This window comes from Passer domesticus, chromosome 7, assembly GCF_036417665.1.
Source record: "Passer domesticus isolate bPasDom1 chromosome 7, bPasDom1.hap1, whole genome shotgun sequence".
NCBI classification, from domain to species: Eukaryota; Metazoa; Chordata; class Aves; order Passeriformes; family Passeridae; genus Passer; species Passer domesticus.
Genome location: NC_087480.1, coordinates 51,855,438 through 51,882,981, shown reverse-complemented (window position 1 = coordinate 51,882,981; position 27,544 = coordinate 51,855,438). Strand labels below are relative to the sequence as shown.

At 40.3% G+C, this 27,544-nt stretch overlaps 1 protein-coding gene and 1 long non-coding RNA gene across 18 annotated transcripts in view; one reads left to right on the top strand and one right to left on the bottom strand.

Annotated features, from left to right (window-relative positions):
* The window catches only part of PTPRF (protein tyrosine phosphatase receptor type F), a 375,635-nt gene that overhangs the window by 276,262 nt on the left and 71,829 nt on the right, over nucleotides 1-27,544 (bottom strand). For all 16 annotated transcript variants that reach the window (XM_064428625.1, XM_064428623.1, XM_064428629.1 and 13 more), the window contains exon 2: nucleotides 9,580-9,660. The gene's annotated coding sequence lies outside the window, so the exon portion shown is untranslated. The remainder of the gene's footprint in view (nucleotides 1-9,579; nucleotides 9,661-27,544) is intronic.
* Nucleotides 22,772-27,509, top strand: LOC135304150 (uncharacterized). Of its 2 annotated transcripts, none has more exons than XR_010365595.1 (3): nucleotides 22,772-22,937; nucleotides 27,233-27,335; nucleotides 27,450-27,509. It is a non-coding gene; the product is annotated as an uncharacterized LOC135304150 (long non-coding RNA). The 2 variants fall into 2 exon arrangements; XR_010365596.1 differs by having other exon boundaries at nucleotides 27,233-27,307; nucleotides 27,450-27,506.

Sequence of the window (27,544 nt, the reverse complement as noted above, 5' to 3'; positions counted from 1 at the left end):
AGGGAAGCCTTGCTTTTGCCGCCAAAATTAGCACATATTAGAAAACTGAGATTCAGAGACTCTCCTGTTTCTCAGCAGGGATCAGGGGTTTTTCTCTTCACTGGACACATGACTTGCTCTGATCTGACTCAGCTTTTGGAAGACAGTGAAAAGCCCCGACTTCCAAACAAGTAAGTTTAACAGATCTTCTGTGCTTCAAAGCAGGTGGGTTAAGCTACAAAGAATTATTCATTCTCCACAGTTACTGGCCACTGCCATTCCTTTAACAGTGGGATACCCATCTAACACATACAGACATCAATACACATTAATTTAATCCACAGGGCCCTCTGCCCCTGGATAAAAGGCCAACTTTAACCCTATGCTACTGCTGGAAGGACAAGAAAAGCCCTGGAGGTGCAATGGAAAGAACTTGCTCCTCCACCTGAAAGCACCCATAATTAGGAAGTGATGGATGTCGCTAGTAAAAGTGAGTGATGTTTTTCAGGAGGTCTCTCATCTGTAACTGCACTGTTTTCAGATAAAATAACCCTTTCTGTCAGGCAGTGTCAGGAATGTCTACAGCTGATCAGTCACTGCTATTCAGAAAAAAATATGACATTTTTGTCATACCATCTGTAGTGTACATTGTATCAGCCCTTCTTCATTGTGTGCCTCATCAGTCAGGGTCACCACCCTGGCAACACTAATAATTGGTGCTCCTGAGATAAACAGATAAATTGAAATTTTCAAAAACCTCAATCCCACTGCATGTGTTACAGAACTCCTTTTGAACAAAACACCTTTTACAAGAGCATAAAATCATATTTGCCATCTGGAGCTAATGACTATCAAGTAAAACTCAGGAGGAAGACCTGCTCACCACTCCTGCATGCTGGCCTACAAAGCGGAACCACCACAAGAAATAGCTTGGAAGGAAGTCAACAAGATAAGCAGGATCATTTCCAACTCGGACACTATAAAATTTCACACTGTAACAACTTCATTTACAAGCCTTTGACAAACATTAAACAAGGAGAACAAATAACTAACACAATTAAATGAGATTACACATATGGCCTAAAGTCTCTATGCCACTGTGCAAGTGCCAGGAGAGATTGTCCCAACAGGGAAAATGGGGCAGCTCTCTAACTATGTGACCCTACAGACTTTCTCAGCATCACAAAAATAACCAGTCTGGACTGCCACAGCTCTGAACAAAGTACTGCCTTGTCAGCTTTACAGCACCACTTCAAAATCAAAACAAAACCAAAAACCCCATCAACATGATTAAGGAAATGGGACAGATGAGCTAGACAGACCCTCAGTCTTTGGGAATTCTTTATGTGATCCCTGTCAAGCAGCCTGGCTATGTTTTTAGCTGATTACATAAGAGCTTGACAGAAGACATTGCCAATTTCTCAATATTCTAATAATTGCATAGAATTCTTGCTAAGGTTCATGCAACAGATGACCACTCTGATGATAACACATTCTCTTTTCTACAGGTCACCTTACAAAATTCGATAGAGCTTGAGAGTTAACGTTTCATTACCTAAAAAACCATTCTTGATCTTTAAACACGGCCAATGTATATTAATATTTAACCACTGCATGTTAGAGATTACATATCACTATTACAAGCTCATAGCTATTACTTTTGCAAAACACTAAGAAAAAAATAGATCCTGATGTCACTGATCACGTGTTTTCTATTTATTGTGATGGGAAATAATCAGCTTCTCTGATTAGGTGCATGTTTATTATATTATGAGGCAACCATTTCCTTCAAGCACCCAATCCAATCCACGTGCTTGACACAAACGTTTCTTAAAGGCTACGAATTTAAACACCTGTGCCCTAGAAAATACACTGGTGCTTCTAACAAAGAAAATGCTGAAGAATAGAAGAAATTCAAACACTTGATTACATTGTTTCCTCTTGACACCTGATTGCAAAAACAAACATTTTTATGTTATTAAGAGACACTAAGTGAAGTAATCCCAGTATTACCTGGCCCTTCTGAACTGCTGGTTACCTGGAGAAGCACTGCCACTCACCTGAGACATGTATCATTCAAAAATTTCATCCTCTAAAGATAAGGAGGAAGGAAATCAATTATTCAAACTCTGAATAAAGAAAGCAGGAAAGGACCTCAGCATGTCCAAATCCATGCTCAAAGCAGGAGCAACTCTGAAGTCAGACCATGCTGCCCAGAGCCTTGCCCAGCTTATTTCTGAATATCTTCTAAAATGGAAGCTCTACAAGCTCTCTGGACTCTTGCTCAGTGCTCTTTCACACGGAAGCTGAGCTAGAGGAACTTCCCCTGCTGCACCCTGTGCACTTTCCCTCTTTTCCTTTCACTGCACTCCCTCTAACCTGGATACTGCCATCACCCCACCCACCTGCCCGGGGTGGGTGACCATGCTCAGACCCTCCCTCCCCATGCTCGGGAAGCACTGCTCCCCTGGACCTCACTCACACGTCTCCTGTTCCAGTCCCCAGTCTTCTGCCTCATTCATCTGGTTTTGGCACCTTGCTTGACTTACCTTCCTCATACTTGTGACCACCAGTGGGATTCAAACTTCCCCATAAACTAGGACCACCTCTTGTCCATCCCTTGGCTGAGATGGCAACTGACCACTTGGTTTCCTCACCCACAGGCTGGTCAGACCCAGCTCCAACAGCACCCACTCCTCATCCTAGTCCTCAGCTACATCCAGCCCACATTCCCTGATGCACCATCCTTGCAGCTGGACACAGCTGGGGCCTCAGCAGCACTGACAGCAGCACCATTACCTTTAGTTACAGCCCTGGGCATCCACGGCAGGCACAGCTTGTCCTTTCTGCGACTGTCAGCTTGGGCACAGGTGGAGATCCAGTGCCTGTCCCAAAGCAGTCTTCCTGCGCTGTGCAGCCCTGCCACGTCCTCACCACTTTGTATTTCCTCATTTCAACTCATTAAGTTGTAAGCTGCAGATTTCCACATGCCTTTTCAATCTACCATAGCCATTTAACTCTGAACTATGCTTCACCGTGCTTGAGCACCTCTCAGTCTGGACTTACTTGCAGATTTAGTTAGTATTCCCTTGTCCACACCAGTAAAGAGAACAGCAAATAAAGCTCAGCCCAAGATAAACATGGGTGTATTCACATGCCTCATGCCATCTCCCTTCTTCCCCTGATTTTCACAGTAAATTATGGGTAACTACACTTCAAACATGGTCCTTAAACAATTATTTGTTTGCCATATTATTAAATACATATATTTCCTTATTCCAGAGAAATGTCACGAGGTTTTATAGGAAACTATTGAAGTCAAAGTAACAAGGTACTGCTATCCCAGAGTCCTTATTTTTCTCATCCTCCAGATTCCTAGAAACTGATTAAAAATTTTGTTTCAATTCTCCAAGACTGCAGCTAGACTAACTAGTCTGTAATTACCTGGATCTCCCTTTTTCAAACCGAGGTAATGCCATTGCCCTTTTCAGTCCTTCAGGACCTCTCCTAGCCTTCCCAATTTCTAAAAGATAATTGTAAATGGTTCAAAGGTTGCTTGGCTAGCTGCTGATGTACCCTAGGGCAAATTTCATCAGGCTCTGCCTATTTGAATACACCTATCTTATCTCCTTTTTCTGATCTATCCTTTTTCTACTCTGCACTTTACTCCTATCACCTTGTTTAAATTAATTTAATGTGAAGACACACTCAAGCAATACAATAACTACATGATATCCATTTAATATTTTTTCAGCTATAACATTAGCAAAAAACCCCAACTCCACACTATTCATGTACTATGACTGCGGCCTTTTGGAGATACAGAAGAACATTTAGGAAGATTGGTCTGAGCTAGAATGAAGACTGCAAATGGTTTAGAGCAATCCTCAAGCTGGGGTGTCTGAAGGGAAAATACTAAGAAATGTCAATAAACTCTTTGTCTGTGCAGGAAGATTTAAAGAGAAATTTGAACTGTATTTTAGAAATGACTATCAATTACTAAATCAGCCTGGTATGGTTTTATAAGTTAAAAGAAAGAAAGAAAAATAATCCAACACTTCCCCAGCAGATAAAACATGTGATAATCAAATGCACAATTTCCTGTTGATTGCCTAAGTTATCCAGCACTGATCATTGCCAGGGGTAGTGCACTGAATTAGACTGACCACTGGTCCAAACCAGCACAGCAAGTCCCACTCCTCCATGAACACAGACAGGCATCTTGAAGCACGTTCAATTTTAATGCATCCATCCACCTGTTCTAGCCATAATTTACCTTTCATCAGCTGGAAATTACCATTCTCATGGCTGAGATGTGGCAAAACATTACGAGATCACTGCTAGTCTGCTTCCATGCAAAGCAAAACAGACAGCCTTAGATCATCCTCTGTGATTCCTATTTTGTTTTTCAGCAAAATGAACTAGACATGGTTGTGTGCTGTTACCACATTTCAGCTGAAGCACAGTAACTTAAACTGCTTCATTTCCATCCTCAAAGACACTTCAAGGCTCTATTCTGTGATCCCCTAGGCAGAAGATGCAATGTTAATAGAGACTCTGGCTGTCACTTTTAAAAGCAGTTAGTGATTTGAATGCCTCAATTTCTAGTGTACCCAACTTGAAATATTTTACAAGGTCCAATTTTCAAGAAATGATGGATACTCAACAACTGCTGGGCAGACACTCCCACCACCCCACTTGGTGTTTAAATCCAGAATCCATTTTACCTGGTATTTCTACAGAAAATCCTTTTGCAAAACTAAAACCCTAGTACTAGTTAAAAGAAGGGGGGAAATCATTTTCTTTTGCCAGCTGTGATGAAAATGCAACAAATCCATGCATTCTTCCAGTTACACAAAATACAGCAGCCTACCCTTGAATATGAATCTGTGAGTATTTTCTTCCAGAGTGATACACTGAAAACCTTCTCTCACAAAATACTATAACCAGCTTTCAGTGAAACCTACTTTACTGGACATAATATAAAGCTTGATTTCCAACACTGTCAGGACAGAGAACCCACCCCATATTTCCAATCCATATATTGCTGGTACTTGTCCCTACTGCAAATGCCACCATCAGTAATCCCTGTCTTGCTGCCTGCCTACCCTGAAAAATGGATAATTAGGAGAATCCCTGGATCTCATCCTTGAGTAATATAACAATGAATAAAAACAAGGTACAAATAGAGAGAACAGTCAGAACAGTAAAATACTGATAGTCTCTGCTGCTGTTCCTTATTCCACTAGTGGAAAAATTCAGACTCTATTTTAGTCAGAGGAGCTTGGTGTCATGCAATTGTTCAGTCACAGCTCAGCAAACCTCATTATTTCAGGCCTCTTTAGGAATCCCGAGTTTTGCCCCAGAGTAGGATGGGACGCGCATCCGCTTGCTGTGCGCTGTGCCCCAGGAATGGCACAGCTGGTGCTCGTGCCCAGCACAGCCCCAGGAGCTGGCACAGGCACCAGGAACCCCAGCACAGTCACAACTCCGTGCTTTTAATCCATCACCCCGCTGGGCTCTACTTCAAACCCACGGTTTAACCAATACTGGCGGGTTTCAGCCAAGCCTATGCTGATAGTAGACAGAACGAAACCCAGTTAATTAGAGTTAAATGTAGCCTCAAAGGAGATCTCGGCACCAAAACTCCTTATGCACATTAACTTATATAGCATGTATTTTTAATGAGTTCAGCACTTGTCTCGAGTTTAGGAAACACACACATGGGGTGGCAGCTATTCAAAGCCGTTGCGCCAGAGCATGAGCAAGTGCTGACTCTGCAAGATGACAAGGTTATGTTGCCAGTTATGGAGATTCTACCTTTATTGCACAACCCTCAGATACCTAAATTTAAATTAAGCAGGTGAAGTGACAACACAAAAGCCACCTACCAATACACTCATCATAAAATACAAAAACGAAATTAAAAAGACCAGAGGGCTAAAGCTCATGTTCAATTCTGCAAATATGGTTAAATCTTGTAACATCTCCAGCATCTCCTGAGCCTTTTTTTCATAAATAAACTTCTGAAAATATGTATCCCTGTAGACAGCTAAAGCAAACACCTTCAAAGCAGAAGGGAATTTTACAAGTGCAAATTTGGAGCTTTAAACCCCACCCTTCCACCTCCACATGCAGTCTCCAACACTGATCATGTGAAGCCAAGTAAATGGCCAGTAGTTGTGCCCTCTGGGTTCCAATATATTAAAGCAATCTACTTATTTGTGAGATAAAACGACTTGCAAAGACTTTTAAGTCCAAAAAATACATAGTCATATATAAATAAGCCTGAACTATGCCAACAAATTCTGCCAATGCCCTTTTGAGCCTGTCATTTAAGTATAGCCAGAAAACACTGTTCACTGGATTACAATGAAAAGTAAGGGGTAACTCAGTGTTTTGCATTAATTATAAGTATGTTCCAGCCAATATGGCATTAACACACAATTAAATCATTTTGAATCACCTAAGTTTTGCGCCAACATTCTGTAAAAATATGTAACCTCTATTACAGAAAATAACCCTTCAATTAGAATATAGTATCATACCATATTTTCCAAAATGTAAATAAACTAAAGAATAAAAATGTTCAAAGTATTATAAGAGGACAATGTGATCCAATGACAACATTTTTACACTTTCAAGTCAGAATGAAAAAACCCAATCATGTAGAAGTCTCAGTTTCAACTGCAATTCCAGGGGTAATGCTGCTTGTATAAAAATCCCCCAAACCATGATCACACAGATCATACAGTATTTCACTAGCAATAGTCAATTCAAATGAAAAATCTAAACTTTGTTTTTCTTTTAATCTTTTCAGGCATTATTCCCTTTAATAAATTCCTTAACTTCACAACTGTAACATTCAAATGGATAGGTAGTTTTGCATATCCCTGAAAATGCAACCATACAATTTTAGTTTAAATGAATGACAAAAGACTGCTTTTGAGACAGAGTATTGTCTCTAAACTCCTGAAAACTTAATCTGTATTCTGCTAATCTAGGTTACAGTTTATCTTCAGGGGTTCTCCTGTAACATCATTCCTTGATGCTTTAGATTCAGCCTGATGTGATTGAGTAAAGGCTTCCTTTTCTTTTTTCACCCATTCATCTACTTTGTTCCCAGGCTCTCTGTCCCCTCCTCCCAAATCATTACTAAGGAAATTATTTTAAAAGAAAACCCTATAGATAAACCATGACCTAGAACAGAGAGATTCTGCCCAATTTATGTTCCAGAAAGTTGATTTACTTTAGAAGATATTACTGCATGCCACTCAAACTGTACTTTCAGCCACATTTTTATTGACTGAGTCTGTCATCTTTTCTTTCCTGAAACCTGAGTTTACTTTAAGAATGACAGAAGACCTTCTCAGGGTCAGCTGAAAGCATTCATAACTGCACACACCAGGAAAGAAGTGCTGTAAAACTGAGAAGCCCTCAAGGACAGCTGTTTTTGCAGAGGAGCTGCGTGACCAAGCTGCTGTCTCAGCTCCCGTATAATGTCACTTCTCCTGGTTCAGTTCTGTCACCACACAGTGCCCTCCCGGGGGGGTGGCTATCTCTAAACTAAGCCCTAGGATGCTTCCAAACACAATACAAAACAAAATGCAGGTGACTAGTTAAGAAATGTGAACTTAAGATGACAGATGCTACCCTAATTCAGATACTGTCCAGGTCTGCAGCTCGCCAAGTCTGCCCATCACTGGGATGGGCTCGGCCCTGCTGCCCACTGCAGCCTGGCTTCATGCAGACAGCTCCATGGGACAGGTGAGCCTGCAAGGAAGCTGGTGGACAACAGGGAATGTGACCTGTCTGCACCTCTGCTTACTCAGCACCTGTTCATGTCCCGTCTCCTGAGCTAAGGGAGAAGGGGCTCCAGTACTCAAACTCTGTTCTTCAGCGGGCACAGCAGCCCAGAGCCTTCCTGCTCACCCTCCTGCCGGCACCCAAATGCAATCACGCCAACCCGGGCTCACCTCTGAGGAAAACCAAGCATGCCATACACCACAGCAACACATCCTGCCCTGCCCTGCTGCCCTGCAAGGCTTCTGAAAGCCCTCCCATTGCGTTGTCTCTGCATAACCTCTCAGGCATCACATGCCAAACTCTGAGCACCACCTCCAACTGCACCTGCCCCTGCCCAGCCCAGCACCAGGTGCTGGCAGGATCTCCTCCACAAGGCTCTGAGCCCTAAGGCCCTGGGGCAGCTTCCTCCCCACCCCAGGACCACATCAGGAGTGCTTTCAAACACACATACACAGACATACCTACCATTTGTGCTTCCATCTCCACTTAAGCAGCAACACCAGTTCTGATGTTAGAGAAATCTCGCTTGTTTCAAGCATCAGCATCTCAGCTAATGAATTTGTGCTACTCTTCCACCCCCAACAAATACTGGGCTGAGTGACATATAGCCTAATTGACTGTTAAGGTCACTGGCCAGCTCTTTAATTTTATTTAGTACACTTTGAGACAGCTCATGAGTCATTAGGGCCTTAGTCTTGGTTGGGGACACAAGGACACGTAATACACACTAATAAAGAGCATAAATGTTATCTAGTAAGTGTATTTTACAGATTGTGAAATTAGAAAGATGGCATTAGATATTTCTTTCCAATGTTGTATTTTTAATAATTTTGATGATTTTAACATACATAAAAATATTTGTCAGAGTCTGCTGGTGTATTTCTAACTTGTAACATTTCCGTAACTCTAAAAAAATTCTTTAAGTAGTAAGTCACATTTTAAATACCATCTTGAAGACAAAAGAAGACTCAAGGGAGACCTAACTTAAAAATTCCTTACTTAAAAGGGGAAACTGAGACATTTTTCAAGCTGTTATTCATGATATTTGATTTTATTATCTAAATTGTAATTCAGAGCACACACGTGTCGGGAACTTTGCAATACTTTTAAAAGGGATCAGCATCACTAATCAGGCACTGAAACCAAATTTCTGGGAGAATCTGGAAGCTCAAACCTGCACATTTTAGCTGGCTTGGAAAGATCTTTGAAAAATAAAGTTAAACAGTAATTATACATAAGTGTGCTTGAGAAACTTTACACCTGTCTTGACATGAATCAGATCTTTGCATGGATGATGAAATTCTTGGCATTGCTTTAGGTGATTGGGATGGCATTAGCTTAGGCAGGGTAAGAATTCAACAGTCACAAGCCTAGACAGGTAGGATAAAGGAGTTACTGACTCAAAAAGGCACGGCAGCTTATCTGTGGAAGTCTAAACATGCTAATCATTTAACATAAACAGATCTGCTGATATTTTTAGAAAGGAATTTCAACTCATAAGTAACAATGTTAAAAAAAGGACACCAGCATCCCTAATCATATTTTCCACAGGTCCTCCCAGCTCCTTGCAGATTATTGTTACTAAAACTCAGACAAGGGAAGGGAAAAGAAAAACACAAATAAGTAGAAAGACAAAGAAAAAAAGCCAGGGACAGGTAGCTGGGTATGGGATTAGGACAATAATGAACTTGCTGGCAATCAGTGTTTGCTGGCTATGCTACAAGACTCCTGCAACCTTTGTCTCCCTCTGCCTCAGTTCCCAGTCTGTAAAACCAAGTGATAATATTTCCTTACCTCACAGGAACGTTCTCAGAATAAATCCATAAATGCCTGGAAGACACTGAGACACCACTGTGACAGAGGCCATAAAAATACCTAGGGGAAAAACAAACAACATAAGAATAAGTGTCAGTAGTGACCAAAACAGCAGAGACATTCAGAGATTAAAGGTACAGCAAAGATTAAAACTTTGCTTGATGACATGAATTCTCCACCCTGGGGAAGAAGCAGTTTAGTTCAGCACATATTCCCACACAACACTTTTAAAACCACAGCAATTTCCCCTCTTCTCCTTGCACATGACACAATCATGATAATCCACCACCAGATGCAAGCAGGAAAGATGTTTACAGATCATTAGCTTAGCCCTCCACGACAGGTATCACATCCAAGAACCCCAATCACAGCAACAGAGCCCCACATACTGACAGTGCTCTTCCTCAGCCTCCACATCCAATTCTAACTGCAGAGCTGAGCTCCTTCAGTAGTTAAAAAAACTTTCAGCCTAACACTTACTCCTGAACAGCTTTTATCCATTTGTTTTCATGCCAACATTGATCCAGCAGCTTACACAGCTTTTCCCTATCCCTGAAGTTTATTTCCCTGACAATAAAAAATGAATTACACCACCTCTCTGTCAGGGCTCATTTGCCCACCCAAATCAAGCATGTTCTTATCACCCCACATCAGCATCTTCTGCCCAACCCCATCCTTGTGGCCCAGTGTCACCTTGCAACTGCCCAAACATATGTTTCTACAGCATTTTCAGTTGGGAACCCTCTCCATCCCAACCAGTGCAGAGTAGAAGCTTCTCTCCTAATGCCTTCTAAGGTTATGACCCAGCACACCATCACCATGGAGGTATGTCCCACTTGGACTCCTCTGGGTCTCAAACTCTTTTTGAAAGACACCCTGACCTTTCACAGCACTGACCATGCCTCCTACCTGTCTCACCTCTGAGCAGTCAGGGCACTGCTCTGTGCTGCCAGGGACATCACAGGGATCATGCATGGTCTCCCCAAAAACATACCTCCTATCTTCAGTGTCAACTCAACCCACAGCTGATGGCTTGAGCTCAACTCCAGCGCTAAGCATCCTTTAACATGAGCCAAATGACTACAGCCCTCAGAAGGATAAGTGATTCAAAATTATGCAAATGCACAGAATACATTATTTAGTCTTTATCATTTACAAAGTACGCATTTTGTAAACAGCTTCAGCCCTCTTACGGAGAGTGTGACAGTGCCCTGAAATCTGGGTGTCTGAGGGTTGCTGCATCATGCACTGATCACCACAGCCTTGGTGGGAGAGGGTTAGCTGCAGTTCTGAGGTGGGACAGGAGGCTTGAACAGCCTGCCTGCCCAGTGGCCCCTGTGCTCAGAGATACCTCCACCTACCCCTGCATACACACAACCCCTTGGAGATCCTCTCTCATCCCCTCAACAACTCAGATGACCAGGACAACAAAAATCCCCCCAAGTTTTTTCCATTTCTGAGGGGAGAGGGCAGTTCCTTTCCTCCTGGCACTTTGTGTGGAACCAGCTCAGGAGCTGCTCGGACATGCACTGGAGCTGGCAGGAGGGGAACAGCAACCTCCCCCCTCTTGCTGGCAGCTTGCCCACAGATCACACTGGGATGTATTGGAAATCTCAGCCCAGGGAACCAGAATACACTCACCTTACCAAGGACTCGGATCCATTTAAAACTGTGCTCTAATAACCTTCACAAATAAATATATTATGCAATTTATGTTATGCAGCATTGACTTCAATGACTCTGTAGCAGTGCTTACACTACTATATTTACTTCTGGCACACACTGGCAGCCTTCACTGTAATTATTCTGAGCGTGCTCCTGTTCTAAACCCGGAGGTCTTACCCTGCCAATATCTATGCACAATGCTCCTCAGTATGTTTTCCATAACTTTGACCACACCGTCCTTCTTTCTTCTATCTCTGCAAGCGCCTTTACCTAGAACATGTCATGAGTTTTTCCTCCTTTCACACAGGGTGAAAGGATTTTATACCCCAGCACCAGATCACCAACTTCCACCTTCAGTTCAGGAGAGAATTTTAGACAAGCACCCTGGCACCTCCTGCCAGGCTCCCTGAAATTTGAAGAAAGCCCTCTTTTAGGCAAACACACATACATCTTGATGCCCGTGGCACAGATCAGCATACTAAATGAACAGAACAGAGATTATACAGATTTGTTTTCTCGTTCCCCCAGACTAATAGGATGACCATTTCAGTACTGGCTCTTTCCACTGTCTTTCTCAGTCTTTGCTGCAGAAATGGTAGTTGCATCTGAGTGGAACCCATCCAGCAGTAAGTGGCTTGTTAATTCCCAGGACACATTGCATGCAGAGAAGGATACTTAAGCTACTTAAAAAGCAACCCTTTATTAAATGCATAAAAACGCTTGAAATTTCTGTAAGCCAACACTTTAAATTAATGACTTAATTTAAATATATCAGTCTCTGCTGCTAATTGTTATACTGCTTTTTATGCATTCTTCTAAATGTACTCCTTGGAAACCCTATAGAATTTGCTATAGTCCTAACACACAGTTGCAGTCATTCATGGTACACATTCATGGATTTCACTAGAAACTTCTTTCTCCCAAAAGCTTAAGTAGCTTTTTGCACCTGTGTAACAGGGGCAGTTCAACCACTCTCAGCTACACCACAGTGACACTACTGCTAGATCAGGAAGTGGAAACACGTCACTTAAAAAAAACAAACAACCAAACCAAAACAAAATAAATAAATAAATAAATAAACAGACTCTTCTACATTGAAAATATTAATATGGAGCAAAGAAAAGAATTTTATGATGTTAGAAAATACATCTGACAGATATATTTAAAATTTTACACTGATTCAGTTTTGGATGTCTTAACTGAAATCCAAACTGATTCCTTTATAAAGGAGATGTTCTGCTTATACAGGGAAGGGGCATATAAACATTAGATACTTGATGCTGAGGATTAAACATGAACAAAAAAATTAATCAGCAGCAACAAAAAGTGGTAATGGCAGTTCACTGGAGAGAACCTCCAGCATGCAGCACACTGCAGGCTGCAACTGCTAATTGAGGCTGCTGGAGGCCTTGAGTGACGAAAGAGAGACCATACCAACAGGATTTTAGCACACTGAAGTACATACAGCTTCTCCACTCCCACAAGTTAAACTCAAGGCCATCAGGAGCAGTGGGGAGCTGCCAAGAGTAAGTGCCACGCTGCACATCCCCTGCAGCACCCTGAACAAGAGCCCAGCACCTCTAGCTGCACCTGGACACCCCTGCTGCTGAAAACATGAGCACTACACCTCCATGGGTTTTGCCAGTTTCCATGTGCCAAGCCAGGAATATTTTCTGGAACTCTTCAAGGCAGAGTTTTCAATCTGAGACAGTGTTTACTGAACAGACAACACCAGCAATGAGCTTTCTTTGCAGCATCAACAGCAGCAAGGAATTCCTCATCTCTTGGTAAGCTCCCATGCTGGCTGACGCTGCAAGAGGCACTGCAAGGGGCCAAGAAAAGCCACAACTTATCACAAGAAAATGGCAAATTGTGAAAAGCCTGCATCACAAGGTTACCTGCCTAGGCACAGCTTCAATAGAGCTCCACAAATACCTCAGTCTAACAGTGACAGAGGTTAAAAACCTATTATCTTTCCCAAATGACAGTCTGAACACATGTTCAATAGAACACCCCGCCCCACCAAGCTACAAAGTAGATTCTGCTTTTTCAGTTCAACAAATACAAACCACAGGGAGCTTTTTAAATGAAAGCATTACGAAGATTATATTAGGCAAGTCTGATCTACTGTAAAACACTCACACACAACATTAAAAGGAAGAACAACCTTTAACACCTGCTTTCTCTTCCAACATAGCACTACCTCTGTGCATGGTTTGGCTCTTAATGGGATGAATTCTCAAGCTAATTTATATGGCTTACTCCACCAGCAAAGAATGCTTCAAGTGTTTGGGATCTAGTGCTCCACTAATACTGAACTGGTGAGAATATTCTTTTACGAGTGTGTACTCCACAGTGCTGCTCAGCCAGCTGCTGCCCTGTGGGACAGATCCACACAGAGGAGAGTATTTTTCACCCTGGTGTGAAATGTTGTGACACAAGAGGAGGTGCAGCAGCTGGAAAAGCATTGCATGATCCAAGCAGTGCTGAAAGTCATCATCATAAATATTCACAAGCAGACAGAATTGTTTTCTTACTAACAGCACATTGTTATTCACAAATATTAATTAGTTTCTAAATACCACCTGTTACTCAGCCCTCCCTCTGCCATGTGACATGGGCTCCATGGCTGGCTTGCAGACTGTCCACACTGCTCAGGGATTTAATGATGTTTCAACTTCCAGAGCTCACTCAGCTACTGGGAGGAGAGGAAGGGAATAATTACTTACTTATGTCTTTCTCTGCTGACCTCTCTGGAGGATGAAACGAGCAGCTTTAATGGCCTCTGACGAGAGGCTGGTCCAGTCCTCCTTAGACGGGAAGGATGACAACTGCACTAGTAGGTCTTTGGCATGGAGAATGATTTTAAAGATCCAAACTTCAAAGATCTCAGTGAGGAGAGAGCTCAATCTCAAAACTTCTCCCCAATGGAGGGAAGAAAGCTGCTAATGCAACCACCCGCATTTCCAGCGATCACTCACATTTCAGACAGAGCTGAGGCACCAGGAATTGCCTGTCACATCCTACAGTATAAATAAACTGCAGACTGCCAGGAGGAAAGCTGTTACAAACCTTGGCAATTTTCTTTGGGTTTCTTTAGATCACTTCTTCAAAGGATCTCTCTGTAGTAAGAGGCACAGGTGCAGACAGACAGCCAATAAGGGATTCCTCTTCCTCCCCACCAGCAACAACCTCCTCTTAATTATGTGCATCACGGATAACAAGAGAAGTTGGGCAAAGCACTGATGGAACTGGGCAGAGCATGGATAAAATGCACAAGTAAGTAGTACACTTAAAGTTGAAGTGACACAGTTGAATCATGAAATACTGTCTTGTTTTCTACAAACTCTGGATGGAAGATCCCTCAGACCTTTCAAAAACACTCCTGCTCAGCGTCCAGCTGAGAGACAGTCAGGGAGGATGAGCTTATCTTGATGAAATTAAATTAATACAAAAAAAGAACGGAACTATTTTGAGCCTGGGGCTCACACTTAGCCTCACTGGAAGAGATGAACCTGAAGCATTCTCCTCACGGATTCCAGCTGAAAGACTCAAGCTCTGAAATGCACCATTTGGCATTTCCAGTACCTCAGGATCCAGCGCTGCCTTCTCAGTGCAAATGTAGCAGGAAGGTTGTTATCCCACAGCTGCCAGACTCAATACCAAAGCACAGACACAAACCTGTACATTTTCCAGGGCTGAGATACAATCTATTCAATACACTTCCCTGTAACATCAGATTTTTCTTACCAGCATGATTTCACTGGTACATCCCAATCAAAATACTTCTGAAGCGGTGTTTTTTAAGATCTTGTGCATCAGGCTATCAGCTCTACAGAACAACTAGAGTAGAAGAGCTAATAAATTTCAGATTTGAAATGAAAAGTCAGAGCAGTTTTTGCTGGAAAACATAACTGTGGGACAATTTAACCTTGTCCTTGCTAAATATGGAATGGGGAATGCAGTCAGGGCTTGATATCCTCAAACTCCTAATAGAAAAAATTTCTGCCATAGTTTCTGCAGACAGCAATAACCCAGGACTATCAGGATTTTCTCAGAGTTTGGACAGCCTCACATTCAAGTCTCTAAGATTATAAAAGTGGAAAGTGGGAGGGCAAGGAGCATACGCAGACACGGAGAGTCATTTTTCCAGTGACTGACAAACACGGTACTCAATTTCTTAGGGACTTGAATGGCTGGAGCTGAAGTTAAGCTTCACTAGAGTTATATTTAGTTCCGCACAAATACAAATTAGGAAACACTTTCTTCCCAGTTACTAATGCAGTGTGACAGGAAACAATTATTTGCTCAGTGTCTAATGTTACCTTTGGTGACTATCTAGTTCACAGAAGCTGTATATTGTATAATAAAGAATCAAGCTGATATTCTGCAAATCAGTGAGAAAACTTATTTAAGAAGATGAAGAAGCATTTGATTTGAACACATCTGAGCTATACTGGTCTTAGCTATGCAGACAGAGTTAGTGCTGAGGCATCTTCTGCTTTGATAATAAACAAAGCCAGTTTGTTTTCCAAATTCTACATTAATTTATTCAAGAACTCTGCAGATATCTAAAGAATATCATGGTTCCCCTAAAGTGCAAAACAGAGCTGGGCACAAGGACAGAACAATTAAAATAAAAATAAAATCCATATTTTATAATTTCAAGTGCCAGTTTCTCTCTATGAAAAATCCAATTCTGTGTCACAAGGGAGCTCTCAGCTCAGCAATTGCTTCAATCTCTACAAAACACAAAAGACAACACAAAGCATGATTCACATGAAGGGCTAGTTAGACCTTGGCAAACCAAGCCATGATTGTGTAGAGGAGTCTCATGTGCTTCAGAAGGGCTCAAATGGCTGCACTCAAGAAATCCCAGGCATGTGGCTGAGAAGAAACCCTGCTCCTGCCTACTACAGTAAGAATGTCCACTAACAGGCTTGGAGTTTCTAAGCCATCCAACACAGCATCCTTACACACCAAGGAAGTTAGAAATAATACACTACTTCACAAACGTCATTTCTTCTGGCATCACTGGGCAAATACTTACAGGGCTCTTTTCTATAGTGAATCACATGAGTACTTCTGGAGCTGAAGCAGACGACATTTCATGTTTGGCTTAACTAAGACCCAGGATAACCAGAAAGATGCAATGAGTATCAGCATTCTGATGACCTTTTCAGTTCCAGATCCCTTTGAGATGGAAGGCAGATGAGCCCTTGGCACCATACAAAAAATCATCAATAGCCCAGGTTTCTTCAGCCAAGCTGGACTACTGAAATATATGCATGTCTTCACCTACCCAAAGGCATATATTTTGCCTTTTTCTGAGGGGGGAAAAAAGAGGGGGGGAGCTGATAAACATTTGGCTTCTTGGTTTTGTCTTTTAAAACATTATCAGTTATTTTGATAGTAGGTTCTTGGAGCAGGTCAAACCTGGAAACAGGAGAGTTCTGGGCACAAAGCAAACAAACCTCTCAACATAAGGCAAAACATTTCTTGAGAGATTCTGAACAATCTCTCTTGCCTACAAGTGCCAGGTATGACTAAGTTTGATGAATAAGTTACAAGAATTTCCAGGGAGAAATGACACCACTACTCCCACTTGTACAAAATCTAGGAACATTGTTTATGTGCTCTAATTTCTTTGAGGATCCTGTGGCAAGGGGGAAAATTCATGCTCCGCCCTGGACAACTCAAGGTTTGACCAGAAATTTTACTTTAGATGCCCACAAGGTCCCTGCCTATGTTTAACGTGCTACATGTTTACTGTAACAAGGTAATTCTACAGTGCTTCCTATATTGATCAGCAAAACCCATGTGGAGTCAAACACTTATCTTGTCTATACTGCTGGAAAGAGAGGGGGCTAAATTTTTTCAGATACACCCCACTGGCACACTAGTATTTTATCCAAGCACCGCTGTGCATCTCACCCCCGTTTCCGATAGCGTCAAAGGAGTGGGAACAATCACGGATCTGCATGACTTGGGTAGAGGTGCACATCAATACTCAGCCCACAGATCTTGCTAGTACCAAAGGGCAGCACCTACGTCATCCTGCTCAGAGATGTACCAGATTAAAGACCCTCCTCCATCTCAGCAGTACTGACACTGCCAGGCTGGTAGACCAATACACACACGAGCCTGATGGAACAACAAGTGGCTGGAGCTCTTCAGGGAGCTGATGGAAGGTAAGTGTGTTTTCTCCCTACTCCTGCACATGTTATTCCTGTACATGTAACACTGCAGAGCAACACTCTCCGTGACTAAACCGCAATAGTTGTTGTCAATGTTTACTGAAGTGACCAGATTGGACTCTCAGCATCATGCACAGGTAGGCCATGTTCACTTTCTAGTTTCCTAGAATCTTTTAAGTTGTTATATGACTCTATACTGCTCCTTGACTGTTCTCTCAAAAGAGAGAATGCAAAGCAAAACAAGGCTCTAGCTTGGAACAAGATGAACAATTACGCTGGAAGAGACTAATTTTCACTAGAAATCTCATTTCACACCTTTTCTCACTCCTCCAAAGAGTCCTACACTTGCCCGCTTCATCACAGTGCTAAAATAATCAGGAAAATAGGTACCTCCTTTCTGATATAGTTTCCCATGTTGTACCTCCTCTCCCCTCCTCAGAGTATTGAGCTTTTAGACAAACGTATAATATTAATGGAATCTTGAAGAACATAACAGAGGCTTATGAAATGAGGAAATACAGATCACTGCATACAAGTTATTATTAGCTACTAAGTAATCAAAGGGATAAAGACACATGTTTCAAGAATTATGAGTAGCTAATTATTAGTAATTAGGATTAGAATTACTTTTTTAAGAAATTCACTATTATACATCAGCTTACTGTATCTTTTCTTGCATATAGAATAACTGGTACTGGAGAGGACTGATCTCTTTTCATCCAAAGTATCCATTCCCCAAACAGTCACCTGAACCTTGGAATCTGCCAAGGATAAACCAGAAGGAGTATTTCATGCCACACACAAGATCTCAAAACCTCAGCTCTCTACATTGTGTAAGCCACAGTTATACTGTTGTCCCAGAAAAACCTGTACTGATTCCCAGCCAGCTTGGAAAAGAGAAAAAGAAAGGAATGTGGTTACTGCCACTTTGTCCAGGATGGGCTAGAAACGAGCACACTCCAAGCACTTGTCAGTGATTCTCCACCTCCTCTTTTGCAAGGTTTTAATTCCACATCAAGCAGGCTCCTGCACAGAACTGACCTTAAGGGACTCTAGAGTACTTCAAAAGGTTTTAGAACAAGAGAAAAGAACACAGGTATCTGGTCAACACCAAAGAGCAGAACAACTCTAGCACTGGGGTGCAGAAATGAGGAGATCTGAAAAACTACATTACAAACAAATTCCTAAGAGTGACACCAACAGCATGAAGTCAGGACTAGGATTGTTCTTTTGAGGATTAATGGCTCTCAGCTTCTTTTGCTTGCCCAGTGGTGTACTCCACAGAATAGCAAATTCTCACTGTAATGAAAAAAAAAACCAAAACCTTGTGTTTTAAGAAATGTTAGAAAAATAATACAATACAATGGATGGCTTGATTCCTGATTGGTTTTAATCCATCACAACTCGCTGGATCAGACCAGCTCACATCAGCGTTGCCAGAAGTGTGTCCTCCATTGCACCAAAGAGCTGATGTTCATCTGTCACTCACAAGGCTTTTGACACAAAGCTTGGGGACACAGAGAATGCATTAACACTGGAGAGCCAGAAGCAATGTCCAAACCAGAAATCTGCTACCAGTAAACCCCAATCTATCTATAATCAATCTTTAACACCTTCACGTAACATACTAGGCTTTTTTCTTTCACATCCTCTAAAAAGGTAACAAAAATCAGAAACAGCATTAGTCCACACAAACCAAAAGTCTTTTGGGGTTTTTTTTTGTTTTTTTCAGAGGTGTTTTCCTTTCAGAGCAGCAATCCCGGACAGGAGCAGGAATTCCAACAGTAATTACACTGCAACATCCAATCCCTACCAAAGGTGAGATGCAGCTTAAATTTGAAATACAGGTGTCTAAAGTGAACACAGATTAACGCATTTACTCTATCACGCATTCATTACTACAGAGCATCTAGTATAGATGCACATTAAATGTGGATGAATACACTCATGAAGTCTAGACAAGCATATTTTCAATTAATAAACAGCTTTCCCCACTCCCAAACCAAAATTATCATAAATTATAATCCCCAATGAGTGATCTCCTATAACAGAAAGTATTAAAATAAAGAATACTTTAAAAAGTTATTTACAATACAAACACTCTAGTTTTATGCTTAGTAAAATAAGCCAAAATTCTGTCTCAGAAATGCCTGTATTTCAATTTTATATGTGTGAATAAAGAACCAAAATTTGAATATACTGATAATAGTAAAATAAATGCATCACATATCTGTTTTGCCTTACAATTTCACATCTATAGGATCATGTACCAAAATGCCAACACTACAACGTGGATTCCCACATTATTTATAGTGGCTGCATCACCACTACATGTTCAGATGGATGATTAACAGCAATGATGGCCACCTTTGGATAGCCAGAGTTCTTATTTCTTGTAAACACAAATACAAGAAATTCTAATTTCTTTTGATCCTTATGATTATCCACATGCTTACATAAGTGATACAGAATAAAAGAAACTCTCAGATGTATGGATTTCTCTTTTCACATGGTTAAGGATTTTTCCTTGAGAAGCAAAATAAATGCTTATTTTAAATATATACTTTAAAAATGTCCTAACATACTTAATAAAAATTAGGTTTCTGTTTCTAAAGCATTACAACTTATTTTATATATTTGTAAATAAGCATAAAATTAAAATTAATTTATGTACCAAAAGTATTTGAATTTAATATATGTTAAAGAAAAACTACATCTGTTTGCCATGTCTTCAAGAAAGGCACATCAGCAGGTTAAACAGTGGAAATTAAGGCACTAAACCAACTCTAAATAATGATTGACCTTTTGACTGATGCAGAAATTGCTTTTTTTCCTAATTTCAGTTTATCCAGTTAATTCAATTCAAAGACTTGTTTTCCTAAAAAGAAGACATCAATTAACAAATAACATAGCATGAAGTTTTGGTTTTGTTCTCCAATCTAAACATTTAGACCAAGAGGATGAAATCTAACATTTACAAAATTTTCTGGGACCAAAACTACTTTCCAGTCACTATTTAGAATTAATACAATAACTATTTTAAAACTTGAAAGCCCTCCCTTACCAATTCAAAAAGAAAAATGCCCTGTTGCTTTTGATCTATATACCAAAGAAATTAAAGAAAAACTTAGTGAACTATTCAATATTGTTTCATGAATTTCAACTAAATTCAAATTTTGACACCAATACAACTATATATTCAGCACACAATATTAAACAACTATTTTACTACCAAAAATATGAAGTACCTGGATGCTTATTTGGCATAGCCAGACAATTATAACATGCTTAGAAGGCTGACAAAAGGTGCTACCTTACTGCAAAAGCTGTACTTAGCAGTAAAAATCAAGGCAATCTAATAATTACCAAACTACTAATAATTAACCTCCCCTTTGAGAAATGTAACAAAGTAAGATCAAAGGAACCAATTTACTTCAAAGTTTCTGCTTGATTTACATCACCATTTAAATCATGTTTCAGAGAATGAGATATTTATTACAAAGTAGCAAAAAAAAGGAGTGGAAAGATTTAATGAACTCTGACAGTGTTCTCTATTTTTAGCATCATACCAAAATCACCATATATTTGGCAGAAATACTCCTGAAGGTCCTTGAGCTATCCTATTGGCTTTGCAGCTGATAGTCTTTTAATTTCAGAATACTCAGATGGGATAAAACTCAAGAGCGAGTTATTTCACAATTACTTGGGAGCTGGGAAGGCTGGGGTGCTTGAATAGATTTCAGCATATCCCTATCCATGCTGGGATTGTGCTCCTGCTGGTGAATTGAAACCTTCTAAGTACCATCCTGCACTGACAAGGAACATCTGAATGATACTTCAGAGCCTGCAGTGGGATTAAGCAAAACATCCCAGAGCTCCAACACAATCTCCTACTGATGAGGGAGAGAAAGGAGTGAGGACAACTTCTTATCACTGTCATGGTATTTTTCCTTTATTACAAGAATTAAAGAATTATGAGAAATGTACAAAGTTAATGCAGACAAATGATATTTTTTTATCTCACTAGTAGTTTAATTAAAACCTTTTGTCATGTCTGCTAAGCAAGTTCAAAGTATTGCAATGCAGTAGCAATGGTAATGCAGAAGTCTTGTTAAGCTTGGAGAAAAGAAATGTTTTCAACTTTTACAAAATCAGCGACTGTAATTACTAGAGGAATAAATCAAATTTATAGCAGGCAAACACAGGACATAATAATTTTTTTTGTGTGGCCATAAATGAGTTTGTTTTTGTTGCAATGAGATAAAGTTTAACATTTTCTGCATGTCAGACAGACTATTTTGATAATATTCTTTACATTTCCTCCTTATTAAAGAGATGAAAATTTTGCTATTAAGATATTCAAGTCACCACAATACATCTTGTTACAGAATAAGCTTCAACAAAACCTTGAAGTACTTTTTCCTAAACTCATTAACACAATAAAGGCGTAGCCTGAGTTCTTCCTTCAGTGTTAGACAATATTTTGTTCTTGCAAAATATCAAGATGTAGAATTCAGCAAATTATAGCAAATCAGTTGTTGTGGGTTTGTTTTTTAGGGTTTTTTTTTAATTCTGTTCAGAATGCTGCAACACAGGAGACAAAAGCAGTTTTGTTTCATTATATATAAAGATCTTTTTTCAATTTAACTGAACTCTAGACAAAAAAGTTGGCTTTTTATTTTTAATCATACCATACACTACCCCTGCTATTTAAAAGTATTTTTCCATCTCCACTTTCACTACTAGCCTTTTGTGCAGAACAATTTCTGATTGCTAGGCTATTTTTCATTTGCCTACCTCTATTCACAAAAAGAAGGAAGCATGTAAAATGGTACATTTGATAGACTTTGAAAACTTGAATAGCTTGCATATGTAAACTGATTACAGTTTGCAAAACCTAAAAGTAATGTTACCAAAACATGGGTTTACTTGAGCAAACAATGGCACTGCAAACCATTAAAAAGCTCCAGCACTCACTGGCATCGAATCACAGTAGCACACCATGAACACAAGTGATTTGTTCTTTGCTTGAATGTCAGTTTTGAAGAGTAAATATTGTACATGCACACACACACACGTGTATGCATTTGAGCACATATACAAAGGTTGCCCATAACCAAATAAACCTGTAGCTCCTCCTTGAAAAAAGCATTTTTATGAGACTGCCTAGCTCAAGTCAGCAAAATAGTTTGCACCAAGTTATCCAAGAGGTCTTCATTTACAAATTTCCGTTTCTCTTTGATGTGGTCTGAAAAATCACAATGGAAAGATACAGCATTAAATAGTGCAGGTAGACTGTCACCTCCAGTGAGAGAGAGCTGAGCGATGCCACCACAACGGGAAGGATGGCTCCGAAAATGTTTCTGCAGGATCGCTGTGGAAAGACCTTTATCAGCTAGTGGCTATAAATTTATTTTCTGCAAAGGAACCTTCAGGCATAATGCGCACAGAAAGGACATAAAAGGCAATCTGTCTGTAAGTGAAACTTAAAAGTAAATGTGAAGGCAGGAGAGGCAGTGTATTTTGTTGAAATACGTAGATGTGCCACTTAGATCTCAATGCGCGACACAAAGGGTGAAATGTTCTGATCTTTGCTGACAATTTTTATACTGAGAAAGCCTCCAGTATTTCATTCAAGTTTCCTAAATGCCTATGATCTCTTCTCCAGAAGCAGGAGAGTTGGGTGAGAGTCCTCTGCAGGTCTGGCAAACAGGCCATTGGGCCTGTGGACCATCTCACCAACATCACCCGTTTCCATCTCAGCAGCACTCACCAATCTACTTTCAGAAGACAACTGAGGGCCACAGAAACAAAATTCACTTTATCTACAGTAAAAAAAGAGAAAATCCCCCAGCAAGGATCACTGCATCTTGCACCACGAGCTGGGCAGGCCAAAATCACCTGCACTGCTGGCCAAGGCACATGAAGGCCACAACTCTGCTTCTGCCTGCAGACAGCTTAAGACATCAAATCATTCAGAAAGTTTTAGATTTTCACCTTTCTTCTCACTTCTGACAGATGATTCATGTAACTTGTAATTTTAAATAAAAGAACAGGAACCATGTCCTTTAGGAACAGGTTTTCTTTGAAAGTAACAAAATAACCATCACCTCCTAATCCAATAAAACCTGTAAACAAAACCAGTAACAAACCATGCAGAACTTTAACCCAAGTTCATCACATGCATACACAGAAAAAATCTTAGGACCTGTGTAATGCAACCCAATTTTCTACAAGGCAATATAAAAAATAATTATCTAAATATTTTAAAATACAAATACAAAGATTAAATAATACTGAAAGAGGGCACAGGACCTAAAGGGCAATAGATCTAAAGATATATTTTTAAATATTTAACCAATTTTTCTTCCTGGGGGCACGGGATCCAAAGGCCAATGGATCCAAAGATACACTTTTAAATATTCAAGCCAGTTTTCCCCCTGAATTTTTATCATCCTATTAACATAAGTTTATACATTTTGTATAATACATTTGTGCATTATAATGTTTTTTCAATTGTTTAATCTTCCTATTTCTATTTTTTAAACAGCCAGCAATTGCTCAAGCCTCTGGGTGTATTTATTTTAATTAAATACAACAAAATCAAGTGAAAAGCTTTTGCATTTTCTGAAAGAGGAGACCACTCCGAATTTTCCTCCATGTGTCGCAATAGAGATCTGTCAGATACATCCCCCAGAGTAACCCTGTGAAGACAATAACTGTGCCAGCAGCAATTTGTCTGCATTGTGAAGGCAAATATTTAACAAACAAAATAAAACAAAGAGTAACTTAATATTTGTATTGTGTTTGCACAAAGAAGTGCTGATCAGAACGAATACTGAATGCCCGGGGTAGCACCTTCCCCCCTGCACCCATAGGAGGGCACACTCCCAGACCCCAGATGCAACAGGGGACAGACAAGGTCTGGGACAGACTGACACTCCAGCTGTATATGGTTCAACTTTATTGCTCTTTAAGCAATCAAAAGCATCTGCTTTTATTCCACAAAGATGGATACCGACATATTTTGACAGAAGGCCTGTCAAATCTCAAGCAAGACTGCACACCAGGTCGCCTCACCCACATGCCCTCACTCAACCAGTGGAGTTGGCAAAGCATCACTTCTTTCTTCAGCAATTTCCACTGGCATACCTGTGGATGAGTCTTAACTCATTCACAGGCTCCTGGCTTTTTACTTTTTGTAGAAAAAGTACACTCAAATCTTTGGTGAAACCAAATGATACACACAGGGATCAGTCTATGTTCACCTGCAAGCAGGTAATGCCAAGCTCTGCCTCCTCTTTATCCACCAGTGTTCACTCCCACTATCAGAACAGTGCAGTTCAAAACACTGAAGGTAAATAGAAAGGCTTAAAAGGCTTCCTCCCACTATCCAGCCAGAAAGTTATCTTCTCAATATTTATGCCTTTTCACTGCAACCAATTTCTACGATAACAAGAGGCTGCTTTTGAGGTAAACTCCTTGCACTGCATTAGGTAACAAACTCCAACAGCACTACAGATACTGCTAGAAAAGGTTTTTTAAAATCCTGCATAGATACGCTGGAACCGCACACGTAAGGAAGAAAATGGGATCTCTGTCTCTTACCCCACCAGGATGACAGTGTATAAATTCAATATAGATAAAGGAAGACAACTCTCAAAACGTGCTACTGCTTTAGAATGTTACTTCAGAATATTAATAATTACAAAACAGCAGAGTAGTACTTCACAAATATATATATTTTTTTTTAATAAGCTTATACCAATGAGGAATCTCTCAACAAACTCACCATTTTATCAAAAAGGCAAATGCAAATTCAAAATAAATTCAAGGCAGCATTTTAGGAAGGTTACTTATATTCACATTTATGGATTCAGTTATTGAATACAAGCAAAGTTTAACAACAGGAGTAGTAAATGAACAATTTCACATCACAAAATTGCCCTGTACTTTTTGGAAATAACCTAGAAGTCTGCTACAGCAGACTCAACATTACTTAGAAATTACTTGTCTTCAAAGTCAGAACAAAACCGAGGGGCAAGCAGCACTCTTGTTCTCAAACATAGTGGTCCAAGTGGTGCTCCTGAACCTCACAAAGTATTCTCCTTCCCCCCCATCTCCTTAACACAGCTTTCAAGTTATATTTGCTTTAACTCCATTTCTTTTATGCTAACAGAAAGCCTTTCTGGATATTAGGTTTCAGCCTCAATTTCACATCTTTATATGTTTCACCTAATTCTCAGTCTTCCCCTCACCAATTTCGGAGATCTGGAGAAGTAATTTCCCAGAGTGAATTACTTATTAAAAAGCAAACATAGCAATGAAAGAGCCCAAACTAGCCTCTGTGCAAGCCAAAGTAATAATTTCAGCCCTGTGATCTCTCCCAGATAGCCAACAAAGGGGCAATTACAGAGTAACACCAAGACACAGCTCACATTTTGGAAGGATTTCACCCAGAAACATCCTGCTAATATTCACATTTAAGATCTCCCAGGGCCCTATTACTTCCTTCTTTTTCAATAACATACTGGATTTCTCTGGCATTCAAAACAAAATCAAGCCTTAACAATCCACGTTTTCCCAAAACTTGCTTCCTTTTAATTGTGATAATACAAAAATTCATGCTGAACTATTCAGCTATCTACCTGGCCAATTTTATAGCTGTATTCACACCCTGGGTGAATCACATTTAGAAAATTATATATAAACATGGTGTGACATTCTGTCAAGATATCTTTAATTATGTAATTCCATCCTTTAAAAAAAGACATGAAGATAGCTTATACAGTCATTTGGAAATTTAATCCTGGAATAGACAGCTGAAATGTGCCAGAAAAACAACATGATCATCTGAAAAGCTTCCAAGGGGGTTACAATTCCTCACTCCCTTAAACCTCAATCTATTACATGCTTATTACCTTTGTTTTATGGCTACCTCTTATAATCCAACCTGCTTTCATCCATTCCCAAACATTCAGAAGAAAAAAGTATTTAAAAAAGAAAAACAAACAAAGAAGTATTGAAAACCCCAGCAGGGTGGACAAAAATTGCAAAGTATTAACCCAACAAAGTACACCTGACAGGGCACACCAAGGCCAGAGGACTGCCTTGCCTTCAGGTATCACAAACTTCCCCCTGCAAAGGCCCCTTCTTTCTCAGTTTCACATCAAGCTAAAACCCCAAAAAAAATAAAGAACCACCAGCAAACCCATAGCTCAGCTTTCTCCTCGAATGAATGGCCAGTAGGCAAAGGAGACTTCTGTCTCAAACCCTCACCCCAAAACACTCCCATACTTGCCACCAGGTATGACTGAAGCTCCACCACAGCCAGGAAGCACCTGCATGACTCACTGCCTCACTTCAGGTTTATTTGATAACAATCCTGCCTGCTCTCCCAGTATTAAAACTCAGCAACTGGTCTCTAAACCAATCAGGCTGGCCATAAGGAGACACACTCAGTGCTGCAAGAACAAATTGTGTTGCAGCAGCACTGTCCATTTCACAGAACTTTAAATTAAATTTCACATAAAAACTGCTTCAGATGTCCCTTAATCGGTCTCCTGTTTATGACTTTACAGAACCCTACCCTACATACAAATTTGTCAAACACAGTAATTTCTTCAGTAACGTTCAGTGCACCAAATGTTTCCCCACGCAAGTCAAGTGATGATCCAACTCCTCCCATAGGAAAGCCAACAGAATGCTTTTAATGCCTTTTTTTTTTACCAGTTCAGTTAACCTTAACCCTCTTTCTCTTCCATTTCCAGTTAGATGGCTTCCTCAGCTGAAAGATTTAATTCCCGATAAGACAACCTATCAACCAACAGAAAATGGACTTTTGAGTAAGGACAACCAGCTGCACCAATGCAGGTTGTTAAATTCTACTTAGATTTTTTTTTTCATTGTCCTCATAATCACCACATGATCAGTGGACACAGAAATTAATTGAAGTGTAAAAAATCCTAATGTGCCTTGATTCCACAGGTGCTGGTAGCAGGCTCAGCCTGGCACCCGCTCTGCTCCCAGGAAAGAGGCACAGGGGGCTGCACAGAGAGGCTCCCACGCCAGAAAAATTCATT